We start from the raw sequence: 13,725 nt of genomic DNA on the forward strand, positions 1-13,725 counted from the left end.
AAAACACTTGCTTGTTGTGCTTTTATAGTGAGGGTATGCTTCTTAAACATTTTGTGAAAATACAAATAATGATTACAAAAAAAAGGTTATAAGGTAAAAACAATAAGAAGTAATGCTGTCAACATATACATTTTATCCAGGAGTATCCTTAGCATTTATTCAACAACTGTGTGAATTGTGTTGTACAATTCTGAATATCTTTTTCTTATTATTGTGCTCTTGATGCATAAAAAGAAAGATTCTTAATTACATCAACTTGGGCTATAGACAAAATTAGATATACAAAAAGAAACATACATACAATCTGTGTCTACAGTAGGCATGTATACTGTATGTATGGAGTCCTCTGTCGACCAACCACTCTTACTGACCGTTTCCCTCTCCTATATTATGTAAGAAAAGAGAGGGGTTTAAACATGAAGTCGTGTAAATGGTGATTTGTTAGGTTCCAGCATCCCAGAACCGCCTCCCTTTTCCAGCACCCACACAGCCAGCACACCCTAACTTAGCAAAATGGATCTGCTCCTTTCTGTATCATCTTCAACTAACAGCTACAGCTTCATCATCATTCTTATTTCCTGCAATGCCCTTCATCACAGTCTGAAACCTCTCAGTCAAACAATAACACAAAATAAGGCAGAACAATCATCATCCACTTTTGACGTATCTAATTCTCTCTACTGATGAAAAGATATTTCATTTCATCAAAAGGATTAGAACTGAAACTTCTCCCTGGCTTTCAGAAATAAGAGAGGAAAGGCAGCAACACTGCAGCTCTGCCGCCATCTGTTCTATTTTTTTTTTTTTACTGTCACAGCACTTAACTTTTTGTGTTCACTGATTCTCCTGACCCACAAAAAAAGCAAAGGAGAAAAGAGAGAGAGGGAGAAAAAGAGAGAGGGGAAAGCCCTTATTTCACAGTCCACTGCTGTTAGCTCCTCCCAGTTCTAGCAAATACACAAACACAGCACACACACCTCCCATCTGTCCTCACTAGGGGGTGATGACTCACACACTGGCCTGTTTTTATGTAATCGGAGCAGACTGTGCACAGCCAGCAGGGGGCAGCACATCACACAGATCTACCCACACAGAAGCAGGCCAGGAATAGAAACAACCTGAGGAGAGAGTGTTGGTTTTATAACCTAATTGCCTAGTGAGCCTACATTTCTCCTGTTTTCCATGAACTCATACACCTGTGGGAGGGAAAAGTGAGGGGAATTGTGTCTACTTTTTACAAATAATGAACAATAGAACATCTGAGGCACAAAGATACTTTCCAGGCTCTGAAATGGGTTGTGGCACAGACTTTGTCTTGCATAACTTGGCATCTTGTAATGATGGAGAACAAAGCTGACGGAGCCTGCAGATGGTGTTAAAGAGTGCAGTAGGGTAGTAGGTGTATGTGTGTGTGTGTATGTGTGTGTGTGTGTGTGTGTTTCCCCACATCAGAGGAGAGTGGTGGTCCTCTGGAATTTCCTGTTGGCATACAGATAGAAAGACTGACACGACAGAAAAAGAACAACAGAATATTTGTTGGCAAACTGGAACAGGACGAGAGCCGGCTGGGCTTTACCTGCCACTTCAAAAAAATCCAAAGGGAACATAAGAACAACCAACTTAAAAAAGAATGCAAACTTTTCTCTATAAATAATAAAGATGCAAAAAATGCAGAAGAGACACAACATGACGACAAAGAGACACAGCATGATTACAAATAGATGTATAATGACTATGGAAAACACAATATGACTACGAACAAGAAGACACAACATTACCTCAAAGAATGCAACTGCTAAAAAGCCACAACTGAGAAAAACAAATCAACACAAATAGCAGCAAAATGACTCAAAACAAATATCAAACAAACACAATAATACACAAACTGACAAAAATGTATTAACAATAGGATACAAAAAGAGCTTAAAGGAACAACATGAAGATGCAAAGTGTTGAAAATGAAGTCACAAATGACCACAAAGAGGTGCACAATGACTAAGAATAGGGGGAAAACAACTCAAATAGATAGAAAAACAACTGAAGTAAAGTAATAAATAGCCAAATATAGAAGCAAAACATCATCAAAAAAGCAAAACCAATAATAACAGACAGGAGAGGGATCGGAAAGAGTCGCTAAACCTGTGTATTCAGAGTGTGTGTGTCTTTTGTGTGATTGTCCTGCTGATGAATTAAAGTTTTAGGTGAGTTTTAGTATCATTAATGTGCCAAGTTGTTCATTGTCACATGATCTGTCCGGGCACACTTCATTAGGGTACACAAGCAGAGGGCAGTGTGTGTGTGTGTAGCAATGTACTTTGGGTATTGATATAACACATTTTAAGTGTGTGCTGCTGTAAATCTGTGTTTGCTTTCAGTATTGTGTATCTGTGAGTGTGTTTGTAGGGTGTGGGTGTTTACACAAGAGAGCATGTGTTTGAAAGTGGCATTGCCCACGCAGACGAGTAGGAGGAGTGTTTGGGGTGGCAGAGGGGAGCATTAAAGTGCCTGAGCCTCTTTTTTTTTTAATTTGGCATCTTCACTTGGGTATGATCTCATTTCTGGGCAGGCCGTGCCCTGAAGGCCGTGGAGGGGGACAGCGTGGCACCGGAAGCGAAGGAATGAAGATTCAGTGTAGGGCAGGCTGCTCCAACCACCTCTTCTGTGCAATGGAGCACACATGGAGGACAGAGAAGACCTTCTTTCATGTTGTTTCTATCCCTTAGTTTCAGACATACTGCCAGAAATGAGGAGCAATCTGTTCTTAAGGTGTAGCTCTTTGATCTGCTCCTACTGCATCACAATAAGCTCTCCACGCCTTCCCCCTCCAATACACCACAATGCCGGTATTATGCTTATGAATGAAGGACCAAGCTTGAGTGTCATTTCCATCCACCCACAACCTCCCAGCTCTGAGATTAGTTCATTAATGAAAAAGCGGGCAGTGGAATCTGTAGAACATTCAAAACAGGCCATGCAATACATAACAGGCTGGGTGATTAGTGAGTGTAAATTAGTGAGGGCATCAGGCAGGAAACGGCTCAATTTGTGAAAAATCTGAGATATGTTTATGGAGAGGTGGGGGACAATCATACCACACTACATAAACAATCCCATCAATGACTGATCATCTGATTGTGTGTTAAAAGATACTGCATCAATCAGACATGTTATGACATAATATTCTCTTTATTATTTATTTAGAAACATTAAGAAAATAAAAAAACACCTATAAAGAACAAGTAGAGTTTGCGACTGGAATCATCTTGGACAGTGATTCCCAAGAAGACACACTTTTACCACAAAGGTTATATCTGCAGTTTCCAGTGGATGATTGAAAGGACAACAGCTAACTTGCCTATTTGGTGGCAAAGGTCACCTGACAGGGCTAGATCAGAAAAAGGAAATAAAGAAGGTAAAGGCACCGTTGATCATAGAAACCAACAGAGGAATCATGTTTGTTATTGTACTACATTATTTATTCTAGAAACCCACAGCAGTAAAGCTTATATTTATTTACTGATAGTTATTTGATGAGGCTACACTCAGGCACACTTAATAACATCATACTCATTTGTTCACAATGGCAGTGGGAGCATACATGTCTTTCGAATGTTTTTTTTATGTCCTTGCTAATGTTCTATTCCTGTTTTAAATTTCCAATGATTACCGTGGTCAATTTGTATAAAGGACCCATTTACATCTCCTTGAAAACCTCCATAGATACCTCCACAGTGGCTGACAAATAATCATCACTTGAACTACATTGAAACTATTTGTTGCTGTTTTAAAAAAAAACCTTTTTTTTACAGTTTAGCCAGTTTTTTTTTTTTTTTACTGTAGGTGATTATAATAACCTGGAGAAATGGGGATTGACTGTGACAGTGCTAACATAATGATGTTGACATGTGCTTCAGAAATTAATGCTGAAACTAATGCAAGAAAGAAAGTATAAGAAAAACATGTGAGGGCAGTGTCTGATAGGCCTCCGACACTGCTTGTTTCCAAGAACTTATCTTATATTAAGGCCAAGATACATTCAGTACCTTCGTACAAAAACACACACAAAACAGGTCACATTGTCATTTAAATGTACATTTATTTCAGTGTTGAGTTTCTAGAAGTCCATTTTTTTTTCAAATAAACAAGTCATGATTTAATTTTCTAACATTTAGGAATAAATCCTGCTGGATTTACTTCTTCCAACTTTAAATATGAACATTTGTTGGACCACTAGTGACCTCCACATACACACAGGAAGAAGCTTATGTTTGATACACTTTCTGAATTGCCCCTTTATGATACAGCAGGAGTCATATCTTGTTAGCTCTGGAAATAATTAGCTTATCAGTCTGGTCCAATTACAGGTTCAATTGCCGGGCGTGTTTATTACCTCAGGTCAGTGTAATCTCTCATAAACACCTTGGGGATTCAGTGCAGGTTCAGCTGTGAGCAGGATTTTAGGTCACATGACAGAAATTAACAACAGTGTAATAAGAAATCTGACTGCAGGTGTTCTCGAGGATAACTGCAAATACATCATGAATTCTTCTACCCATGATGAGCTGAAAAAAAAAAAAAAACCTTGAACAACAACTTTATCTTCTTTTGTCTGTGAAGCAAACATATCTTGGCATACAGGATAACATGAGAGCCTTGGACAGATTTATATAAGTCTCTGAACAAAACCTCACCATGCCTGCTATACCTTCACTTTCTTTGCTCATTGCGTATATGTGGTTACCAAGAAACGACAACGTGTTGCTATGGCTGTGTGGGTGTGTGGCGGCAAAAGGGACCAATGCTGAAAAGACATTCAGCTGTGAGAAAAATAGCAGAGATGAAAAACTGAAAGCTATGTGAGTGGCAGAGTGCAGAAGCTGGAGAGCAATTTTGTAAAACACAGAACACACAATATAACAGCCTGGAACTAAATGTTATGTATTGAACCCTGATTGTTTTGGTTCCTGTCAATTTAGAGACTATCTTTGACTATGATTAATTTACCTCTCTGTTGAGAAATGCTGTAACTGTGCGTATAATCGTGTGTTTTTTCTATATTTAAGTCCTGTTTTGCTACTATGACATGAAGTAATAAACAGTAGAAATCTGAATTTTTCAGATAAGCTGTCTGTGCTTTAATGATAAAATCCCTTATTTGTGTGTTTGTTTCTATTTAACACAATGCCTCTCAATAAGTGCAGGAGAGTTTAACTCAATAATTTACCTTTTTCTAATCCATCTTTATTTTTGCTTTAGTTTAAAACTTACATTGAAACATTTCATATCAGAGAAGGATTCACTTATTTACAGATAACTTTACTTTTTGCAGCTACATGATCTTAAATGGTAAAAAAATGACTTTATCACCTGTTTTGCATGAACTTATAATCCTTAGTGCTTAGTGAGTTAATAGATCTAAAATGAATAATGTGCCTTATTAGTTCTCCTGTCAGAGCTGAACCTAGGGTTTTGTAGTTTTGTGTATATCCACTTCCAGGGTACTCCAATACACTTGAAAAGAGCTGATAAAATAGTAGCAATATCTCTAAACAGGCTTATTGTTGGTATATTACTTATTTGAAACAAAACAATTTGTCAATAATGATACAAAAATAGCATCTAATTAAGGTCTGCTTCCCTTAAAAAGGTATTTTCTAACCTGTTATCCGTTCTCCAGCTTGTTGACATAACATATGTCCTGTTTGTTGTATTTTTGGAGCACTAAAGATAGTCAACAAGTCTGACATGGAAAAAATGAACAAGCCACGACTGACAAGTAATTGACCCAGTCCAATTTATGAATCAGGCCAGAGTGAATGAATCAGTGAATTGCTCGGGACAGCAGACTACACAAAGGTGGAGAACAAAATGATGTGAACAGTAACAGTCGTTATGTGAGGTGGGGACACGTGATCTGTGTCAAAATGTCCAGTCAATAATAGAGGTTTATTTCGAGCAAGGACAGGGACAGAAAAGAGGACAATTGGAGCGAGTCTAAGAAAAGAAACGAGGTACAAATGTGGTTTATTGGCTGATATGAAGCCCATTCAGCACATCTGTTCCTACCTCACTCTCATCAGCCCACTCTCTGCTTCTGTTATGCAAAATCTCACTTTACCTGCTTATCTAATAACATACACCTGGATTATTAACATCATAATGAACTCTTTAGCTATCACAAACTGAAAAATGGTTCAACAAATCAGGTCCAACACATTAATGTTTTCATTAATTACTGACCTTTCACTCTTGACAACAAGAACCAGAGTTAATCAACACACACACACACACACACACACACACACACACACACACACACACACACACACACACACACACACACACGCAGAGGAGTGAATCAAGAGAGGGAGAAGAGGGGAGGAGAGAGAGGAGGGGGCCTCAATGAAAGATCTGCTGCTAGGAGGTCTCCAGTGATGTAACACATCTACATCATGTTACCATGGCAACCCTGCATCAGCACCAACTTAACTGCTGAGAAAAAGAGTGTGTGTGCTGGTATGTAACAGTACAGTACTCTGGGAGAAACAGGGTGTCCAAAAAAGGAAAATAAATAAGATTGGGGAAAAATCTACATGATTTTGAAGGTAATAATTTCATATGAAAAGGTTTTTATGATAAAAATGAAAAATCAAACACATAGTTCACAACATAAAACAGTTTTTTACTGCTACTAAAATCTAAGAAAAATGCCTATTTAACCCTTATATTTCTGTAACAGACCGAGTCAATCAACCTCTCTTGGTAAAACAAAGACTTGACCACATCCTTAAATGGAATATCTCAGCTATTACTGATTCATGTCCTGTTTTCTCCGCACAGTTTAAGTATAATCCAGAGACCTTGAGACTAAACAAAAGAACTTTTGCCCCCTTGTTCTTTGCCCTGGCCGCTAAAAATAAACAGGATATTGAAAAAAAAGAAGAAGAGAAAAGGTACAAGGCTATGGACTAACAAAGCCAAGCAGAGAGAAGGAGGTGGGGAGTGATGGATGAAGGCGGGAGTAGAGGAGCAGGAGGAGTGTGGGTGGAGCTGTGTGTGTATATGTGGGTTGTGGTGTGGTTCATACTCACAGGTTGGGTCCGTCTGTCCACGGGTCTATCGGGCGTGAAATCAGACAGACTGCAGTGTGGTTGGAGGGAGGAGAAGGTAGAGACATTTTTAAGTATAGTGAAATATTAAATATGCTATGATCTTACATTTTCTCCTGTTCTTTATGTGTTTTATTAACATAAGCTCCTATTTGGTTTCCTTTGAAAGCCTCATTTTAAAGTTCCTCCAATTAAAATGTTGTTTTCTGATTGCTTGTGGTGCTATTATATTTACAGTGTCAATTCAAGGCCTGAAATAATGAATCTTAATGAGTGAATAGCATATACTTCCTGACCACATTCTTTGTAGTTCTTTATATTTTCCCTTTCGTTGTCTTTACATGAAATTTCCTGTCCTTTTCTTTATCGTGCTTTCTGACAAAAAACCTCCCATCACTCCCCAAAAATAAGAACAAATGAGACAGTGAAGCCAAACCAACATTTTTAAGTATTTTCTTGCCTCAAAATGACACTGTCATCAGAAATGACATAGTGATGTAACGCTCTTCATCTGCTCTCTTCATCTGTACGTCTTTGTTACTCATGAGTATGTTGCATTCAATTGTTCTTTGATTTGATCTTTCCTGGAAATCTTATTGATGTCTCTTCATGGACTGATTTATAATGTAAAATGTCATTTAGAAACAGGTATCTTATGAATCACAATCAGTCTACCTGGGTGTCCTGGTGAGATATTGGTTATAATGTTCACTAAATGAATCCCCTCTACGTCTTCATGATGTGTCACTCATCCCATCTCTTTCCTCCCTGTGTTTACTGTCTCTATCTGCTTTTTAGCTAAAAAACAAACAGTTTATCAATCAGGTTTGTGGAGGGCATCTTTCTATAAAAAGTACATCTTTTGGCATTTACTATCAATGCAGCAGTGTAGAGTGAATTTGTCCCCTCTCCTGGATTTGTAAGGTAATTTCCACTTTTACAGAAACTTGTCCTAAATTTGATTAACTATTGATTCTTAAATTGTAAATTAGGAAGATGTAAACGCTACGGTTTCTGAAGATAGATAAGATCAGACTTTCTCTACCAGGCTCTAAGATGAATTTCACCAATGTATGGCAACCTTTAATTTCATGTCTACTCACGCAGCTATGAGATTATACTGCTATAGCTTACTGTTAAACAAACTCACACAATATGTTTTTTTTTTCTCTTTGTTTTCTTGTGTTTATTTGTGTACTTTGTTTGCTTTCATAATCGGGCTGCATGTATGATTCTGTATTAATTCATCAGTTTTGTTGTCTTCTTTTGTTATCATGGGGGAATCTTGATATTTAATGATCTTTATATGTTTATTTGTATTTGTTTATCTCTTTCTGGGAGAGGCAAGGAGGTTGACTAGCCCAAGTTTCTTTTGTATGCCTTGTGAATTCATAGATAACAGATTTAAGATTTATGACAGATCAGACTTTGTGGTTGTCAAAATTAATGTCTTCATGTGAATTAGTTTTACATGATTGTGTTTGCAAAAAAAAAAGGTTTCAAATGTGTATCTAATATCTGTGGTTTACTATCTCCCCATTCTTATAAGGGGACAAATTATCCACCTTATTTTACTCCTCATCCTCTCCTCTTTACTTCTCTCTCTCTCTCACTCCCTCTCTTGCAGGAGTTGGAGGTGTTGCTAGGCGACAGATTAGCTCCTTCCTTTCAAGAAGCAGACCTTGACTTGGGTGTAAAAATAAACAGAAAAAAAGAAAAGACAGTCTTAGAGGGAAAAAGGACGAGTATGTTTCACCTCTGTCATGATAAACACATTTTCCGTTGAATCCCTCTCCTTATGTACTGCACACTTCACCCTATAGTGCCCCTAAAATAATGAAGTTATTTATAGCGCCGTAAACACACAATCTATGGCTCATCATGGGTAGAAGTGTTGACATTTTGTATGTGATAATCCTGAATAACTCACACAGTGAAGGAGGTTTAACACACACTCTGTTCTCTGTGATGAGGTGACTCAGGTTGTGGAGGAACATGCCGCTCGTTCCCGTAACCGCACTGAGCAGAGCTGTGAAAGTCACACCTGTTGTAGACTGTACTGAAAAATGACTGTGTGTGTTTGAGCACAGAAAGAACCAGAATAGTCCTGCGTTTTGTACATCCTCATAGTGTGTGTATTTCTGTGTTAGTGTGTGTAATACAGTGACAGAGTGTACGTGTCTGTGAATGAGAGTTTCATTGTGTGAATAACTATTTAGATAGAGTGTGAGTCTGAAATGTCTTCAAATGAGTGAATTTGACAGGTTAAATATGGTAATATGTGGGAGAGTGACTCTGGTCAATGTGAGAAGGAGTGAATAAATGGACAACAAACACAGGAGGAGTGTGTCAGTGAATGAGAGCATGAATGAATGAATGAATAAATGAATGAGCAGCTACTGTATGTGAGTGGGTAAATGCACTTCAGTAAATAATGATATGACTGACTATTAGAGTGACAGAAGGTACTAAAGTAGTGAAAAAGAAACAAAAGTACTGACATGTGAGTAAATGAGCGAACTGGAGAAGAATCGAAAGTGTGTGAATGTGAGATAAATCTGAGTTAGTAAAAAGAATCGAGTCTGTCTTAGAGAGAAATAAAAATGTGAGCAAGTGAAGGTGTGAGATAAGGAGTGAAAAAGGAAAATAGCATGGATATCAGACTAGGTGAGTATAAAATCTAATCACACAGCCATGTGTTAGCTCTAATAGAATAATCACTTGAAAGCATGTTGTACCTGCTCAGGGTGAATTAGTGTGGATGAGTAAAGGGTGACATACAGTGTGTACAAGCTCAAGCACATTTACCTTTTTATTATCATGCTGTGTCAAGCATGTTGTTTAATTGTTCTTTTTTTGCATACTGAGTTTTGAGTTTTTCTTATTCATCGACGCAATTTGTAAACTATTGTTTGAAATATGAAAGTGCTCCATGAATACATGTTTTTTTTGTTATTTTTAAAAGTTTAGTTAGAACAGTGTGGGTAGAGATGTGTAGCTAGGATTGTGAACTTTAGACCTCTCTCTCTCTTTGCAAGTTGACCCTGCCTACTGTTCAACCAGGCCACCTTATTGGCTGAGTGTCAGGCGTGTGCACTTGTTTTTGATGTAAGACAAAATCAGCCTGCAACTTCTTTTCAAAATATTTTTCTACTTTAAGAATATCTGTTTGTCAGTAGCATAGCATGAGGTTATGTGTCTTTTTGTGCCTTCAGTATATACTGTATGTAAGATGAATAACTTTAATATGATTGTGAATCATTTGTATATATATACTATTTTGTTGATAAAGCTAAAGTTGAATGCTCTCGTAATGTTTTCTGTTCATGATAAACTGCCGACAGAGACATATAGATAGGTAACATTGAAGTCATGTTAAAGTATTAAACACTTTTCCCGGAGGAAACATCACATCAGGATCAGTTTTGAAACCCACTTCTCTATGTTCGCTGAATGATTGACCAAAATCTAATATTGTTTTTGTCCTGTACTTTCTCTTGCAGCTTTCTTTGTTGTTTAGTTCATGCTTGTGTATTATATGGCTGGAAATAAGCAATAACGTAATGCTGGTAAAATATCAGAAATAGAATAATAATTTCTCCTCCTGTGGTAAAGTCAAAAACTGCTATAGTTACAAAACATAACTATGGAAACATATGGTCTTTTTCTGTTTTTCCTTGCTGATGGTCTTGTTTTCTTATTTAGGTCTTATGAAAGCATCAGTATTAATTTGAGACTGTTTTTCGGACCAGTTAAAAACATCTCATCATGGATTTAATGAGCCTGGTTGAGTAAGGAGTAAAGAGGGTTATAAGACTAAATGAGCCTCCACATGAATATTGAGACAAACAGTCGGTTCTGGCACAAAGACGAACAGATAATTGGATTCATTTGAGTCCATTTGCTGTCAGGGAGACGAGGCTCTCGTCCCTGCGACCCCTCGCTCTTCACCCATCCGCCTCTCTACAGCCACGTTGTTCCTCCCACCCACCTCTGCTACCAACACAAACCTGTCTCATAATAGCAGGGATTATCATGACCACCTCAACAATGGCAACGCTCTGGACGAGAGAGTGTGTGGGACCCCGGGACAGCTTAAGTACCCACAAGACTGCTGGGTGCAAAACACACAAACAACTTTTGAGTGTTTTTGTTCTGGGAGCTCCTGCGTAAATAAGTTTGTTATTTTTGACCACAGAAAATCTGCCAGTGTGTTTTTTTCATTTAAGTTGATCTATGAAAACTCAACATTACCAAATAATGGATGGGTGCTTAGTCACAAATCAGAGAAAAATCTGATTCACATGTTGAATTCCAGACTCAAGGAGGAATCAGTGAGCGCATCATCATCGAGTAAACTATTGATCCCCACTTCATGACTCCACATAGAGGTGCTTATGACATGAATGAGGTTAACGTGAATTGAACAGGATAATGTCAGACAGTGATGATAAGAAGCTAAAGGATGAAGCATGATAAGGGGTAAAAAAATACATTAATCACAAAGCATGTTATCATTTAGGGGCATTTTATATTCTTCAATTAGTCAGATATTGTGATGCGTCATTAAGTGATTGTCTAGCAATATATCAATGATTGCAGAATCTCTGTATCATGACATTAACTTGGGCCTCACATCGTGAAAAGACTGAGTAACTAGACTGAGCAAAGTGATTTTTATTTGCCGTAATATATATTAATTATAAAGCATGTTAGCATTTTAACATACATAATGTATTATAATAAACATAGATTGTTGGCTCTTATATAGTTGACTACTTCATTTGATCTGTAGCGGAAGGTGACTGCTAACAAGGCCAAACACCAGATGTAAGTCATTTTGCGGTCAGTCATCTTTGGGAAAAAAAACTTTTTAGTTGTAAAAGATTGTTGACTGTCATTATTAAATGTAATGATGACGAGGACGAGGAAAGGCCTCCGACTTGCTTTTCAGCTACTTAATGATGCAGTTTACTTAAATATGTTTTTTGTCTGTCTTAATTTATTGTTTCTTATTTTTAATGATATGTACCATGAAGGCTGGAGTAGTTATGTTGATGAATCTGAACATTTGAAGATCACTAATGGCTCTGAGAGGCAAAGTAGAGGAACATTTTGGGAGGTTTACATGTTGTAGAGAACAATTTGTTATCTTGTGACTGCAAACATATATTGCATTACATCCTTCGACCAATTTGCAAACGTACTGCCGAAGGTCTTTGCACAATTTTCTTTCTTTACCAAGGAATTCAATCAAGTGAGAAGTAGAGTCACATTCTGAGAGAATTATTACTGGGAAAAAGGATAAATTCCTCTATACACTGCTTACCACACAGACTAAAGTTTTTCAGCTACAAAAGACAAAAGAACAACACTTTGTAACTGTCAATAAGTTAGAAAAAGATTTGTCCACCTGGTGATTCTTACTATGAATAGACTGTCAAAGCTGGACAGCATGGAGATATGGGCTGTGACTAGTTTCTCTTTTAAACTATGATGTAATCTGCATTTCCTCTATGAAGTATTTTAGTTTTTGTTCTACAAATGCAAGAAAGAAAGATAAACATGTGCATCACCTTTCCTCAAAATGCTTATTTTCTCTAATGAACAGCCTTACAACTACATTTTCATACAGTAATAATCATGCAGTAAAAAGCAGAGAACGGTTGGCATTTTTAACAAAGAAAAGAATTCAGTGGAATCTGGTATCTAAATTTTGATGTATTTCCTGTTTAATAAGAAAGGGGCTTATCAGTATTGTGAGCTCTTATGCCATAGTGTATTTCAGAATTACACTCTAATGTTTAATTTTTAGTTTTGACATTTAGACATTCTCACCTGCAGGGCACTCACCTCAACGCTGGAATTCAATTATATTCAGCATTTTCAGCAGGAGGAATAATGTTTGGATGATCTTTGCCTCAGCTTTGGGAACAAAACCCCATCAAACCAAGTGAAGAGATAGTGGAAGCACCTAAAAACAAAAAGCATGGTTATGTTTTTCATGGCTCGATTAAAATAGATAAAAAAATAAATAAAAAGGATTTCTCAACCTCTGATTAATTATTTTCTCTCAGAGTGAGCTTTCATTAATGAATGAGCATAACGAAACATCAAGAACAGCCCAAAGGAAACTGATGTCACTGTCCTGGCACATGACGGTCCCCTCAGCAGCAGGCTGTTGTGTGATTTCAGTGGTGGTTTATTCCTCTCTGCTCACCTACGTGCACTGCAGAAGAGAGGACAGTCCATATCTCTAATTTCTGCTGCTGCAGGACCACGGGAGAAACACATGTAACACATGTCTTACAGAATTCTGAGTGGGAAACATATAAATGACTCAGTTTCTCTAAAGGTGCACGTCTGTCATTCTTCTCTGATTATCCGGTAACATCTGTTACCTTTGGGTCATTAGCAAACAGGAACCAGTGATGGAAATAAAACTACAAAAAAAGAAAGCAGAGAAGGCTGACTCATCCGCTAAGAAAGCCAAAGAAATATGAGACAAAAACAGACCTCAAAGGAGGAGACCCACAAGCACCCCTGCGAGAAAATACAGAACCAAAAGCAGACACACACACAAACAGAGAGAGAGAGAGAGAGAGAGAGAGAGAGA

At 37.6% G+C, this 13,725-nt stretch overlaps 1 long non-coding RNA gene across 1 annotated transcript; it reads right to left on the reverse strand.

Annotated features, from left to right (window-relative positions):
* Positions 1–3,331: 3,331 nt before the first annotated feature.
* Positions 3,332–13,251, reverse strand: LOC136179985 (uncharacterized). Its single transcript, XR_010666904.1, has 3 exons — positions 12,963–13,251; positions 7,092–7,140; positions 3,332–4,562 (listed from the first exon to the last, which is right to left on the reverse strand). It is a non-coding gene; the product is annotated as an uncharacterized lncRNA (long non-coding RNA).
* Positions 13,252–13,725: the final 474 nt, after the last annotated feature.

This window comes from Labrus bergylta, chromosome 9 (genome assembly GCF_963930695.1).
Source record: "Labrus bergylta chromosome 9, fLabBer1.1, whole genome shotgun sequence".
Lineage (NCBI taxonomy): Eukaryota > Metazoa > Chordata > Actinopteri > Labriformes > Labridae > Labrus > Labrus bergylta.